At 43.1% G+C, this 13,723-nt stretch overlaps 1 protein-coding gene across 1 annotated transcript in view; it reads left to right on the forward strand.

The window, feature by feature from the left end:
* The window catches only part of LOC126251560 (iduronate 2-sulfatase), a 148,672-nt gene that overhangs the window by 133,977 nt on the left and 972 nt on the right, over positions 1–13,723 (forward strand). The window lies entirely within an intron of this gene.

Below are 13,723 nucleotides of genomic sequence, written 5' to 3' on the forward strand. Positions count from 1 at the left end.
TTTGGGAACTGAGCAAAGAGCCATCTTTTAGATGTGAGTGTGGCAAATATTACCATTTTACACTAAGGATGTAGTAAATCACCCCCTTGATTATGCAGAGGTCCAAAATTATTTTACAATTGACTAATTTAAGAAAAGACTGCACTTCAGATCTAGTTTTTAGAAATTTATGTAATAATATTTTAGATGAGCACCACAATTTTAAGACTGGGCATTCAGATGGACCAAAACAGGAGGAGTCTCTTGGTTGCTCAGTATTTTCCTTGCTAGTGCCTTTAGGATCTGTCTTCCAATTGTATTTACAGTAGTGTGTCATGCTGAGTTGCATATGGTTCTGAAGGCGCTGAAACACATGACATACAGCCAAGGGAAGATGTTTCTCATTAGCTCTGATTCCCTTAATGCTCTACATGTTCTGCAACAAGTGCATCCAGCAGAAGAAAATTACACAGAACATATCTGATATTATTCTTCTCTTGCTTTGACAGCACAGAGAGTTGGTGTCATTCTACACAGTGCCTAGACACACAAGAATAAAGGGAAATGGATAAGCTGACAGAGGACCCAGAGACACCTACAGGGGAGACAGATTTAAACAACATGCCATCCCCTTACAGGCAGTGAATTCACTGTTATGCTAGAAGGTTATGCAGAGTGGCTTGAGGCAAAAGACAACAACTGCGAGCTGTGAAAACAGCTATTCATCTGCGGTGTTCCTCATTCTGGTCACACAGGCAAAATGAATTCCCACTCACCATATCTGTATAGGATGTAGGCCTCTTACATATGGCTTTTCATTCCAGAGGGAGGATCTGTCTGTTTGTAGCATCTGAGATGTACACATTTTGGTACGTTATTTTTAGTGGAGTGCATTTCATATTCTAATGACAGGACAGTAGTAGATTTCAAGGTTCCCTCTTGTGCTTTGCATTTAGCAATTTCCATAACACTTCATATGGGCCTTCCACCTGTGTATATATACTTGAAAGATTTCCCAGGAATAATTTTTGTTTGTTCTTCAAGTTCTTGCCATTCTGTCTTAGTTCTCTTTGATGTCTGTAAAACTGTTTTCAATAGCCTTTTTTACAGTAAAACCTACTCCTCATTTTTCATCCTGCTCTGTTCCTTTGTAAGAAAATACGATTCAGTTTTATTTCCATTTTGTGTTTCTTTCTTTCTTTCTTTCTTCAGCACACATGTGATAGTTTAAGTGTATCCCATTTGGCTTTAATTAACCTTCTTTGTGTACTAAAGTATTTCCAAAAACGTCATACAGAGTCCAACCTGCTAGGTCTGCAAAAAAACCATGGCTCACTAAGGGCATCATAGCTTCCTGTCAGAGAAAAAGACAACTCTACATAGCATCAAAAACTTCTAACAACCCTGCTCAGCTAAAACATTATAAACTCTACTGTAAAATTCTTGCCAAAGTAATTAAAAACTCTAAAAGTATGTGTATAGCATCTGAAATTACTAATTCTGAAAATAAAATTAAAACAATCTGGAATGTGATAAAGAGAGAAACAGGGACTGTAAACTACACCAAAGACAAAAATATTGTTTTAACTGTTGACAACTCAGAGATAACTAATAGTGAGGAAATTGCTGAAATCTTTAACCAACATTTTTTAACTGTCCCAACACAGATAGGTTGCCATGGTTCTGTAGATAAAGCTGCCTGTATAATGAAAAATAATTTTCCAGAACCTTTCAGTCAAATAAGTGTGCTTCCCATTACAGCCAATGAAATCAAAAAAATCATACAGTCTTTGAAAAATAAACATTCTGCTGGTATCGACGATATTTCAAGCAAGCTGTTGAAGGCTTGCTGTAGTGAAGTGACCGAAGTTTTGTCTCACATCTGCAACACATCCATGCAACAAGGAGTGTTTCCAGACAGAATGAAATACTCTGTTGTCAGGCCCCTGTACAAAGCAGGGGATGCTACAAATGTGTCAAACTATCGCCCTATCTCTCTATTAACAACATTTTCAAAAGTCCTAGAAAAAGCTCTGTACAACAGGATTGTGGCACACCTTGGTGACCTGAACATCATTAACAGTCAGCAGTTTGGTTTTCAAAAGGGAGTTTCAATAGATAACGCAATTTTCTCATTCACAAATGATGTTCTAGAGTCTATAAACAGCAAGAGGCTGCCAATTGGTGTCTTATGTGACCTATCAAAGGCGTTCCACTGTGTAGATCACCAGATACTCTTCAAGAAGGCCTGTCATTATGGAATTACAGGACCTGTAGGGAACTGGTTAAAATCGTACCTCGAAAATAGGAAGCAGAAGATTATTCTACACTCCTGGAAATGGAAAAAAGAACACATTGACACCGGTGTGTCAGACCCACCATACTTGCTCCGAACACTGCGAGAGGGCTGTACAAGCAATGATCACACACACGGCACAGCGGACACACCAGGAACCGCGGTGTTGGCCGTCGAATGGCGCTAGCTGCGCAGCATTTGTGCACCGCCGCCGTCAGTGTCAGCCAGTTTGCCGTGGCATACGGAGCTCCATCGCAGTCTTTAACACTGGTAGCATGCCGCGACAGCGTGGACGTGAACCGTATGTGCAGTTGACGGACTTTGAGCGGGGGCGTATAGTGGGCATGCGGGAGGCCGGGTGGACGTACCGCCAAATTGCTCAACACGTGGGGCGTGAGGTCTCCACAGTACATCGATGTTGTCGCCAGTGGTCGGCGGAAGGTGCACGTGCCCGTCGACCTGGGACCGGACCGCAGCGACGCACAGATGCACGCCAAGACCGTAGGATCTTACGCAGTGCCGTAGGGGACCGCACCGCCACTTCCCAGCAAATTAGGGACACTGTTGCTCCTGGGGTATCGGCGAGGACCATTCGCAACCGTCTCCATGAAGCTGGGCTACGGTCCCGCACACCGTTAGGCCGTCTTCCGCTCGCGCCCCAACATCGTGCAGCCCGCCTCCAGTGGTGTCGCGACAGGCGTGAATGGAGGGACGAATGGAGACGTGTCGTCTTCAGCGATGAGAGTCGCTTCTACCTTGGTGCCAATGATGGTCGTATGCGTGTTTGGCGCCGTGCAGGTGAGCGCCACAATCAGGACTGCATACGACCGAGGCACACAGGGCCAACACCCGGCATCATGGTGTGGGGAGCGATCTCCTACACTGGCCGTACACCACTGGTGATCGTCGAGGGGACACTGAATAGTGCACGGTACATCCAAACCGTCATCGAACCCATCGTTCTACCACTCCTAGACCGGCAAGGGAACTTGCTGTTCCAACAGGACAATGCACGTCCGCATGTATCCCGTGCCACCGAACGTGCTCTAGAAGGTGTAAGTCAACTACCCTGGCCAGCAAGATCTCCGGATCTGTCCCCCATTGAGCATGTTTGGGACTGGATGAAGCGTCGTCTCACGCGGTCTGCACGTCCAGCACGAACGCTGGTCCAACTGAGGCGCCAGGTGGAAATGGCATGGCAAGCCGTTCCACAGGACTACATCCAGCATCTCTACGATCGTCTCCATGGGAGAATAGCAGCCTGCATTGCTGCGAAAGGTGGATATACACTGTACTAGTGCCGACATTGTGCATGCTCTGTTGCCTGTGTCTATGTGCCTGTGGTTCTGTCAGTGTGATCATGTGATGTATCTGACCCCAGGAATGTGTCAATAAAGTTTCCCCTTCCTGGGACAATGAATTCACGGTGTTCTTATTTCAATTTCCAGGAGTGTAGATGTTTCAGATAGTGTATCACAATATATAGTGGACTCTGAGTGGGGAATTGTGCAGCATGGAGTGCCACAGGGATCAGTGCTTGGGCCCTTGCTGTTCCTCATATATGTTAATGACCTGCCTTTATCCATCAATAAGCAGTGTACATTTACAATGTTCGCTGATGATACGAGCATTGTGGTGGATAATGTGTCAACTACTGACTTAGAATCCGAGGTCAATGATATCCTTAAAGAAGTTCTGGGTTGGTTTAGTATTAACTCCCTTTCAATAAACCTGAAAAAAACCAATTTTATCCAGTTCCAGACAACCCACAAAAACCCAAAAGAAATAGTTATCACACAGACTGATCAGATGATAAAGCAAGTGTACTTATCAAAATTCCTAGGTGTATACATGGACAGTAAGCTGAACTGGGAACATCACGTTCTACAAACACTAAAACGGCTGACGTCGGCAACATTTGCTTTACGAATTTTGTCATGCTTCAATGACATTACCATCTCAAAGTCAGCTTACTTTGGCTATTTTCATTCAGTCATGTGTTATGGCATCATCTTCTGGGGCAATACACCTGCCGCAAAGAAAATCCTCACAACACAAAAAAGAGCAATAAGAATCATTTGTGGTGTACCCCCACGAACCTCAAGTCGAAATCTTTATAAACGACTTGAAATACTGACAGCAACATCTCAGTACATATATTCACTGATGTGCTTCATAATAAATGACCCCACTCTGTATGAAACGAATTGCCTACATCATGAACATAACACCAGAAGAAAAGAGGATTTCCACTGTCAGTTAAAGAACTTGACACTTATTCAGAAAGGGGTAAAGTACGCTGGAACGAAAATTTTCAATTCCCTACCCAACAGCATCAAATGTATATGGAGTAGTACATCAGTATTTAAACATAGCTTGAAAAATTATTTACTTGAGACCTCACTTTATTCACTAGAGGAATTCTTTCAGAGAAATAAGTAAAACCCAGATTGGAAAGATGTTTTTAAATTTTTTGACACTGTTTACTGTTAAACTAATGTAATAATGCCCTAATGTAAAAATTCCTGTTTTTCTCATTTCCATTTTTAGGTCACTTTTAAATACAACATGGGAAGTTTTGATTACTGTTCAAGGTTAAAATACACTCCTGGAAATGGAAAAAAGAACACATTGACACCGGTGTGTCAGACCCACCATACTTGCTCCGGACACTGCGAGAGGGCTGTACAAGCAATGATCACACACACGGCACAGCGGACACACCAGGAACCGCGGTGTTGGCCGTCGAATGGCGCTAGCTGCGCAGCATTTGTGCACCGCCGCCATCAGTGTCAGCCAGTTTGCCGTGGCATACGGAGCTCCATCGCAGTCTTTAACACTGGTAGCATGCCGCGACAGCGTGGACGTGAACCGTATGTGCAGTTGACGGACTTTGAGCGAGGGCGTATAGTGGGCATGCGGGAGGCCGGGTGGACGTACCGCCGAATTGCTCAACACGTGGGGCGTGAGGTCTCCACAGTACATCGATGTTGTCACCAGTGGTCGGCGGAAGGTGCACGTGCCCGTCGACCTGGGACCGGACCGCAGCGACGCACGGATGCACGCCATGACTGTAGGATCCTACGCAGTGCCGTAGGGGACCACACCGCCACTTCCCAGCAAATTAGGGACACTGTTGCTCCTGGGGTATCGGCGAGGACCATTCGCAACCGTCTCCATGAAGCTGGGCTACGGTCCCGCACACCGTTAGGCCGTCTTCCGCTCACGCCCCAACATCGTGCAGCCCGCCTCCAGTGGTGTCGCGACAGGCGTGAATGGAGGGACGAATGGAGACGTGTCGTCTTCAGCGATGAGAGTCGCTTCTGCCTTGGTGCCAATGATGGTCGTATGCGTGTTTGGCGCCGTGCAGGTGAGCGCCACAATCAGGACTGCATACGACCGAGGCACACAGGGCCAACACCCGGCATCATGGTGTGGGGAGCGATCTCCTACTCTGGCCGTACACCACTGGTGATCGTCGAGGGGACACTGAATAGTGCACGGTACATCCAAACCGTCATCGAACCCATCGTTCTACCATTCCTAGACCGGCAAGGGAACTTGCTGTTCCAACAGGACAATGCACGTCCGCATGTATCCCGTGCCACCCAACGTGCTCTAGAAGGTGTAAGTCAACTACCCTGGCCAGCAAGATCTCCGGATCTGTCCCCCATTAAGCATGTTTGGGACTGGATGAAGCGTCGTCTCACGCGGTCTGCAAGTCCGGCATGAACACTGGTCCAACTGAGGCGCCAGGTGGAAATGGCATGGCAAGCCGTTCCACAGGACTACATCCAGCATCTCTATGATCGTCTCCATGGGAGAATAGCAGCCTGCATTGCTGCGAAAGGTGGATATACACTGTACTAGTGCCGACATTGTGCATGCTCTGTTGCCTGTGTCTATGTGCCTGTGGTTCTGTCAGTGTGATCATGTGATGTATCTGACCCCAGGAATGTGTCAATAAAGTTTCCCCTTCCTGGGACAATGAATTCACGGTGTTCTTATTTCAGTTTCCAGGAGTGTAGATGCAATAATGCCCTAGATATGAAACTGCTATCTTCACATTTATGTTGACTAGTTTTTAAGCTAATAAGTATGACTTTTGTGCACTGTTATTAATACTTTAACAATGTATTTATTCTATGTATTTTATTATGTACATTCACACGTTCCACATCTGAGTGACTTGCTCACATGTACAGGTCTATGGAACAAGTATATAAATAAATAAATAAATAAAATTTATTGTGCCTATGTAGAAATGATTGTATTTGCTATTTAGTTGAACTTTTAGAGTGACATGGGCTCAGAAGTAACTGGGAAAGTCCCATCACCTGATTCCATTGCCTGAGCTATGGCAATCCACTAATCCCAATATTCTTTCATACAGTCCAGAATGCTGATGCCCAGCAACTTGCATATGGCAGTAGGGTCTCTAACAAATCTACCCATAGTATACTATTCTGCTAGAACTTGAAGAGTTTTTCAAGAAATGTGACCAGTGCTAAACGTCAGCAGAGCTATCCTTGCAGCAGTTTCAGCCATGAGCTAAATGTTTCTGCTGGCCTTTCTCACATGGAAGGCTGAACAAAAGTTACATCACAGTAGTTGTATAAAGAAATTGGAATAGTTTGTGTTGGGTGGGTGCAAGGACATGTATTGCACTTGACTCTTTCCCTTCATCATCCAATATCATCACAGACTTTAACAAATTGAACATGTCCTCAACAAGGTCTGCCTTCCTTTTGCCCTGCCTTAAAATTTAGAACATCCTTCCTATCTCCCACAAAGTTATATTTTAATATCCGCACAGTCCGTGAAATATCTTGATTCCTCCTTTTGCAACACCTACTCCTAATGCCCTGTAATTTCTTCACAGCCACTGCCAAACCCTGGCTTAGAACAAAGTTGACCACCCAGTGGAGGAATGTACGAGCACAGCAATCTCAATTTCAAACACCCTGTGCCACATGAATCCTTCCTCAAACACCAGCTTCTCCAAATTATGTAAATGGGCACTGTCCTAACCCTACTGCCCTCAGTACTGGTTAACCACTGTCTCACAACCATCTCCACCCCTGTCCCAAGTCTCCCACTTTACTCATTTAACATGTACTACAGTATTTTTCTCTTTATGATCTCCCTCCTCCTCTTACTCTGTTCTATCTGCCCCTCCCCTCCCCCCTCCCCCCCTCTCTCTCTCTTTCTCTCTCTCTCTCTCTCTCTCTCTCTCTCTCTTTCCTATCCCATTCTCCTGTGGCCTCTCCCTCCCAGCCATCAGTCTACCTTTCCTCCATCCCTAGCTTGCCTCTCTGTTCTTGTTGATCTAACCAACTCCAATTGACACAGTTCCTCACCTCAGTTGACTTCTGTGCTTCAGCACTTGGCTTCTGATCACTCACTCTGAGCCTCAACTTGGTTACCTTAAATCTTTCCATTATGAGCAGTACAATAAATGCTATCAGTGTAAGTGGAAACAGTGCTGAGAAACTCTATTTGAGAGGCACCAAAAATGAAACACTCAATGAATACTGTTGATAAAGTCAAGTCAACTACTGGAATCACAATGATTTTTGGTTACAGCGTCATATATGTTTATGTTTATACTTCATGAATCACTAGAAAGAGAGTGACAGAAGGAAATTTCTGTAGTACCATATATTGAGGATTCTTCCTTTTTCCAGCTGACGATGGAGTGTGAAGGAATGGTTGGTCGTGTGTCTTAGTGCAAGCTGTTATTTGTCCATTCTTATCTTTGTAGTCTCTGTAAGATCGTAATGCACTTTCTAATTGACATTTCTCAGATGGTTTCATTACATCCTTGCACCTGTGCTATAAACCATTAATTCATGTGGTGCCAGTTGTTACCTAAACTTCTATCTGGAGCACCTATACAAAATAAAAGGAAGATCAGAGATAACAAAACGGCTCTGAGCTCTATGGGACTTAACATCTGAGGTCATCAGTCCCATAGAACTTAGAACTACTTAAACCTAACTAACCTAAGGACATCACACACATCCATGCCCGAGGCAGGATTCGAACCTGCGACCGTAGCAGTCGTGCAGTTCCAGACTGAAGCGCCTAGAACCGCTCGGCCTCAGCGGCCGCCAGAGATAACAACCTGTTGAAATTAGGTCATAACAGACAGAAGTAAAAACTAAAAGGAGCGGGACAGAAGGCTTCTTTGCAGCTTAAATTTGAATATCTGAAGTCAATCACTTGCATGTTTCAGTCCTGCCAGAAGCCTTTTGATGGTGGCTAGAGAGTAACGCACACCTTTCTGTAAAACGGTTTAGACAGTGCTAATAGTTTTCCACCTAGTGTTTAATTAGTGGATGCTGCAGTTCCTTTTGAACAATTCCTGCAAGGGCAAATGTACATAGATGGCAGAGTTAGAATGCCATAAAGTTTATGAACTGACCTTTCCTGTTTATGAATCTGCATATTAGCCCTAAATATGATGCCATAGCACATAGTGGAGTGAAAATAAGTGATATTCCAGTATTAGCTGTGTAAGTGTTTTATAAGCCCTCTGTTATGTGGACAAACTGCAGATTCACATTATCCTATCAATGTACTGAAGTCTGCCATTTGCTTAACTTACAAGTTAGTTTATGTAATTATTCCATTTAATCTCTTCATGCACATTGTTCTTCCCAAGAATTTGTATGGTGTTAATGATTCTGGTTCTGATTAATCAATTGTGCAGTCAAACATTACTACATTTTGTGATGTGCACAACTTTACATTTCTTTACAATGAGAGTAGTGTAAAGAATAGCTGCCAGTCTTTATAATAGGCTGATATTTTGACAAGATACAAATCAATAGTACAATTTTTGTAGCCTAATTCTTCCTCCTTTAGATAGACTATTTTAAAACAAGTTAAGATAAATATGGTGTTATACAAGAAAAACCTCCTTTTAATAAGCCTACCATGGTGCATCAAAATGTTAGAAGACTTAAAAACAAACATAATGTTTCATTTGCTTACACAACTAAGAAGTCAAAACAAAAGTGTTATATTGTGTCTGCCGTAATGTTTAACAAAATGTTAACCACAGACAATATTAGCAATATATTTTTGTAGGGGATTGTCATGATACTAAAAAAAATTTAGTTAACATCTGCTAAATGCAGTAATTTCTGCTTAACTCAAGAACTGGAAGGAAATGCATATTAATTGATCCAAAAAATTATAATTGTTACATTATATTAATGACTTAGAAAAATGTTTTGGACCTCTTTGATGTCTGCAGATGCATGTGGGCTTAGATTCAATGTTTAACAAAATGTTAACCAAAGACAATATTAGCAACATATTTTTGTAGGAGATTTTGATGCATACTAAAATAATTTTGGTTCACTTCTACTAAAAGCAGTAATTTCTGCTTAACTCAAGATCCTGAAGAAAATGCATATTAACTGGTACCGTACTTTTTTTTTAAAAAAAAAAAAAAAAAAAAAGTCATTTACAATTATTATATTATACAAACAACTTGGAGGAGGGTTTTAGACCTCTGTCATGTCTTCAAATGCATATGGGTTTAGATTAAAGGGGAGCAAGCTTTCTGAAACTAAAAAGTAAAATTACTGGGAAGTAAAAATAAAACATTAACCAAAACAATAGCAGTCTGTTCAAAAGTGCATAGCTTTGTACATCTGTGAAATTAAAATCTGCTATTGGCTAACATTTGATACCCTGTTGCTACACCCCGTGTATTGTAACATGCTTGGCTCCTCTGTGATGCTGCCCACAAGATGATCAAGGTATACTATTTTTTGAAGGCAGCCCTCCTGAGGCCGTCCAATGTGTCAGGAAGCTTCCTGCAATTATACAGCTCATGTTTAAAATGGTCTCAAGCATGCTCAGTTGTGTTCATATCAGCAGATACAATAGGCCATTCACTTTGGTTGGTTCCTGCCACATGGAATAAGGTTGTCATGAGATGGACACAGTTTGCTCATTCATTATAATCTTCAAAGATTCCATGTTGATTTGAGAGCTAGACAATTGACTGTAAGATCCTGAACCAAAACTGAACAGCCTTCAAATCACCTTAAATAGTGATAACAGATATCTGACATTCTTATACAATACTGGCCAAAAACATGACTGGTCAACCTGCCTGCTGCATGCCTGAGATATGAATTGGTAACAGGCCATCTTCCCATCTTCTACATTGATCACCAGGTATCAAACAATGCACTCACCAATGAAGAGAACCTGATGCCATTGATCAAATATCTATTCACAGCTGTTCCCTTGCACATCTCCATCCCATGATGCAGTGGTGAGAGTTTTGTATTGTATTTCATAATACATGCCTGATTGTCAAATTGATTGTATGGGGGTGGTTATGTACTGTCTGAGTCGACAGAACTCTCAGTTGCCTTCAAAATGGTGGTGCACAGTTGTGTTGCATTCTCCTTGGACACATCCAAGTCATAATTTGTTGTAGGTGCCAGTCATCAGCTGGTGTTTCTACAGGTGAGCATTTATAAAGGAGATCTTCATTGTTTTCTATCTTATGACAGCAATAAAAAATTGAACAATGTCACTGTGGTGTACACCCTACATGGGCAACTTTGCTAGCTGACATGAACATTGCAACAAATGACAATGCATTCTCAGTCCAAGCCTTAAATGATGGTGGACAGTATACGCAAATTGCACTGTTCCATTCATGATTCAATACACAGTGTGCTTTAGCAAACTACACTGAAAGTGCAGATTTACATTTACTCAATTACACGAGGGGTTCCATAGCAATCTCTGGTGCTTAAATTCAGTGTTATGAAAGAAGTTTCCAATCAAGAAAATACAATTTTTGTCAGTCAAAGGTTCCTTTGGTTCCATCAGATTCACCTGGTCCTACTCCAAATCCCATGCCACTTTCCTTGATGTTGACCTCCACCTGTCCAATGGTCAGCTTCACACGTCCGTCCACATCAAACCCACCAACAAGCAACAGTACCTCCATTACGACAGCTGCCACCCATTCCACATCAAACGGTCCCTTCCCTACAGCCTAGGTCTTCGTGGCAAACGAATCTGCTCCAGTCCGGAATCCCTGAACCATTACACCAACAACCTGACAACAGCTTTCGCATCCCGCAACTACCCTCCCAACCTGGCACAGAAGCAAATAATCAGAGCCACTTCCTCATCCTCTCAAACCCAGAACCTCCCACAGAAGAACCACAAAAGTGCCCCACTTGTGACAGGATACTTTCCGGGACTGGATCAGATTCTGAATGTGGCTCTCCAGCAGGGATACGACTTCCTCAAATTCTGCCCTGAAATGAGATCCATCCTTCATGAAATCCTCCCCACTCCACCAAGAGTGTCTTTCCGCCGTCCACCTAACCTTCGTAACCTCTTAGTTCATCCCTATGAAATCCCCAAACCACCTTCCCTACCCTCTGGTTCCTACCCTTGTAACCGCCCCCGGTGTAAAACCTGTCCCATGCACCCTCCCACCACCACCTACTCCAGTCCTGTAACCCGGAAGGTGTACACGATCAAAGGCAGAGCCACGTGTGAAAGCACCCACGTGATCTACCAACTGACCTGCCTACACTGTGATGCATTCTATGTGGGAATGACCAGCAACAAACTGTCCATTCGCATGAATGGACACAGGCAGACAGTGTTTGTTGGTAATGAGGATCACCCTGTGGCTAAACATGCCTTGGTGCACGGCCAGCACATCTTGGCACAGTGTTACACCGTCCGGGTTATCTGGATACTTCCCACTAACACCAACCTATCCGAACTCCGGAGATGGGAACTTGCTCTTCAATATATCCTCTCTTCCCGTTATCCACCAGGCCTCAATCTCCGCTAATTTCAAGTTGCCGCCACTCATACCTCACCTGTCATTCAACAACATCTTTGCCTCTGCACTTCTGCCTCAACTGGCATCTCTGCCCAAACTCTTTGTCTTTAAATATGTCTGCTTGTGTCTGTATATGTGTGGATGGATATGTGTGTGGGTGCGAGTGTATACCCGTCCTTTTTTCCCCCTAAGGTAAGTCTTTCCGCTCCCGGGATTGGAATGACTCCTTACCCTCTCCCTTAAAACCCACATCCTTTCGTCTTTCCCTCTCCTTCCCTCTTTCCTGATGAGGCAACAGTTTGTTGTGAAAGCTTGAATTTTGTGTGTATGTTTGTGTTTGTTTTATGTGTCTGTCGACCTGCCAGCGCTTTCGTTTGGTAAGTCACATCATCTTTGTTTTTAGATATATATATAAAAAAACCAAGATGATGTGACTTACCATACGAAAGCGCTGGCAGGTCAATAGACATACAAACAAACCCAATCATACACACAAAATTCTAGCTTTCACAACCAATGGTTGCTTCATAAGGAAAGAGGGAAGGATAGGGAAAGACGAAAGGATGTGGGTTTTAAGGGAGAGGGTAAGGAGTCATTCCAATCCCGGGAGCGGAAAGACGTACCTTAGGGGGAAAAAAAGGACAGGTATACACTTGCACACACACCCATATCCAACCACACATACACAGATACATGGGAAGCACATGTAATACGTTCTTAACTCTGGTTTACTTAACTTCAGTTCAACAAGTCCAGTTGTATTCTAACAGTTCCTTGACACAAGCAAGTTCATCACAGATAATAACACAGAGAGGTGGGGCTAACTAGTAGGCTTCGAATGCATTTAATGAACCTTTCTATCCAACAGGCTGGCACTTGCCTTGCCTGCTGTAGAGGATGTATCTTTGTGCCAGCTGCAGATTGGCAGGGCAGTCACATGAGTTACTGCCAACCTCTTGACATTGACTACATGGTGTGGTGTTGATAGTGTATGACATGACACACCTGGCAAACAAAATGAAGCAAATGGTGGGTCTGAGAAGATTTTCATACTAATTCCCGCAAAATTCTGATAAAAACAATGATTACGTGACATCGTCAGTGGAAACATGGGGTGATCTTCTATATTTGAGACTCTAGTGTCCTTCTAGAACACTTTATGGGCATCTTAAGATCCATAATCCCAGAACTTGCAACAAAAAAGCTGCAAAATCCCATGTGTTTTATAATCTTACCCTTTCTTTGAGATAATGAGCATAAGGAATATAACACACCACTCCGAATGACATGGTGACCAGTTGAAGCTGTCCCACTAATGAAAATAGGCAAAACTCTGTTTTGTCTAATATTTTTCAAGTTCTGTTATTATGGATCTGAAGTGGACTGAACTGAAAATCTGATCTTGGTAATAAAGTGTTCTATAAGAATACTAGACTCTCAAATAGAAACAGTATGGATTAAACACTTTTAATCTAGGTTGTGTTGTTGATTTTCCTACCAGTAGTGCACAAGACAGCACAACACTAATACCATGTTAATGATAGAAATGTTTGCCTAGCTGTGGATGGAATCTGGTCATGTTGCACCATTAGCCATATGTA

This window comes from Schistocerca nitens, chromosome 4 (genome assembly GCF_023898315.1).
Source record: "Schistocerca nitens isolate TAMUIC-IGC-003100 chromosome 4, iqSchNite1.1, whole genome shotgun sequence".
NCBI lineage: Eukaryota > Metazoa > Arthropoda > Insecta > Orthoptera > Acrididae > Schistocerca > Schistocerca nitens.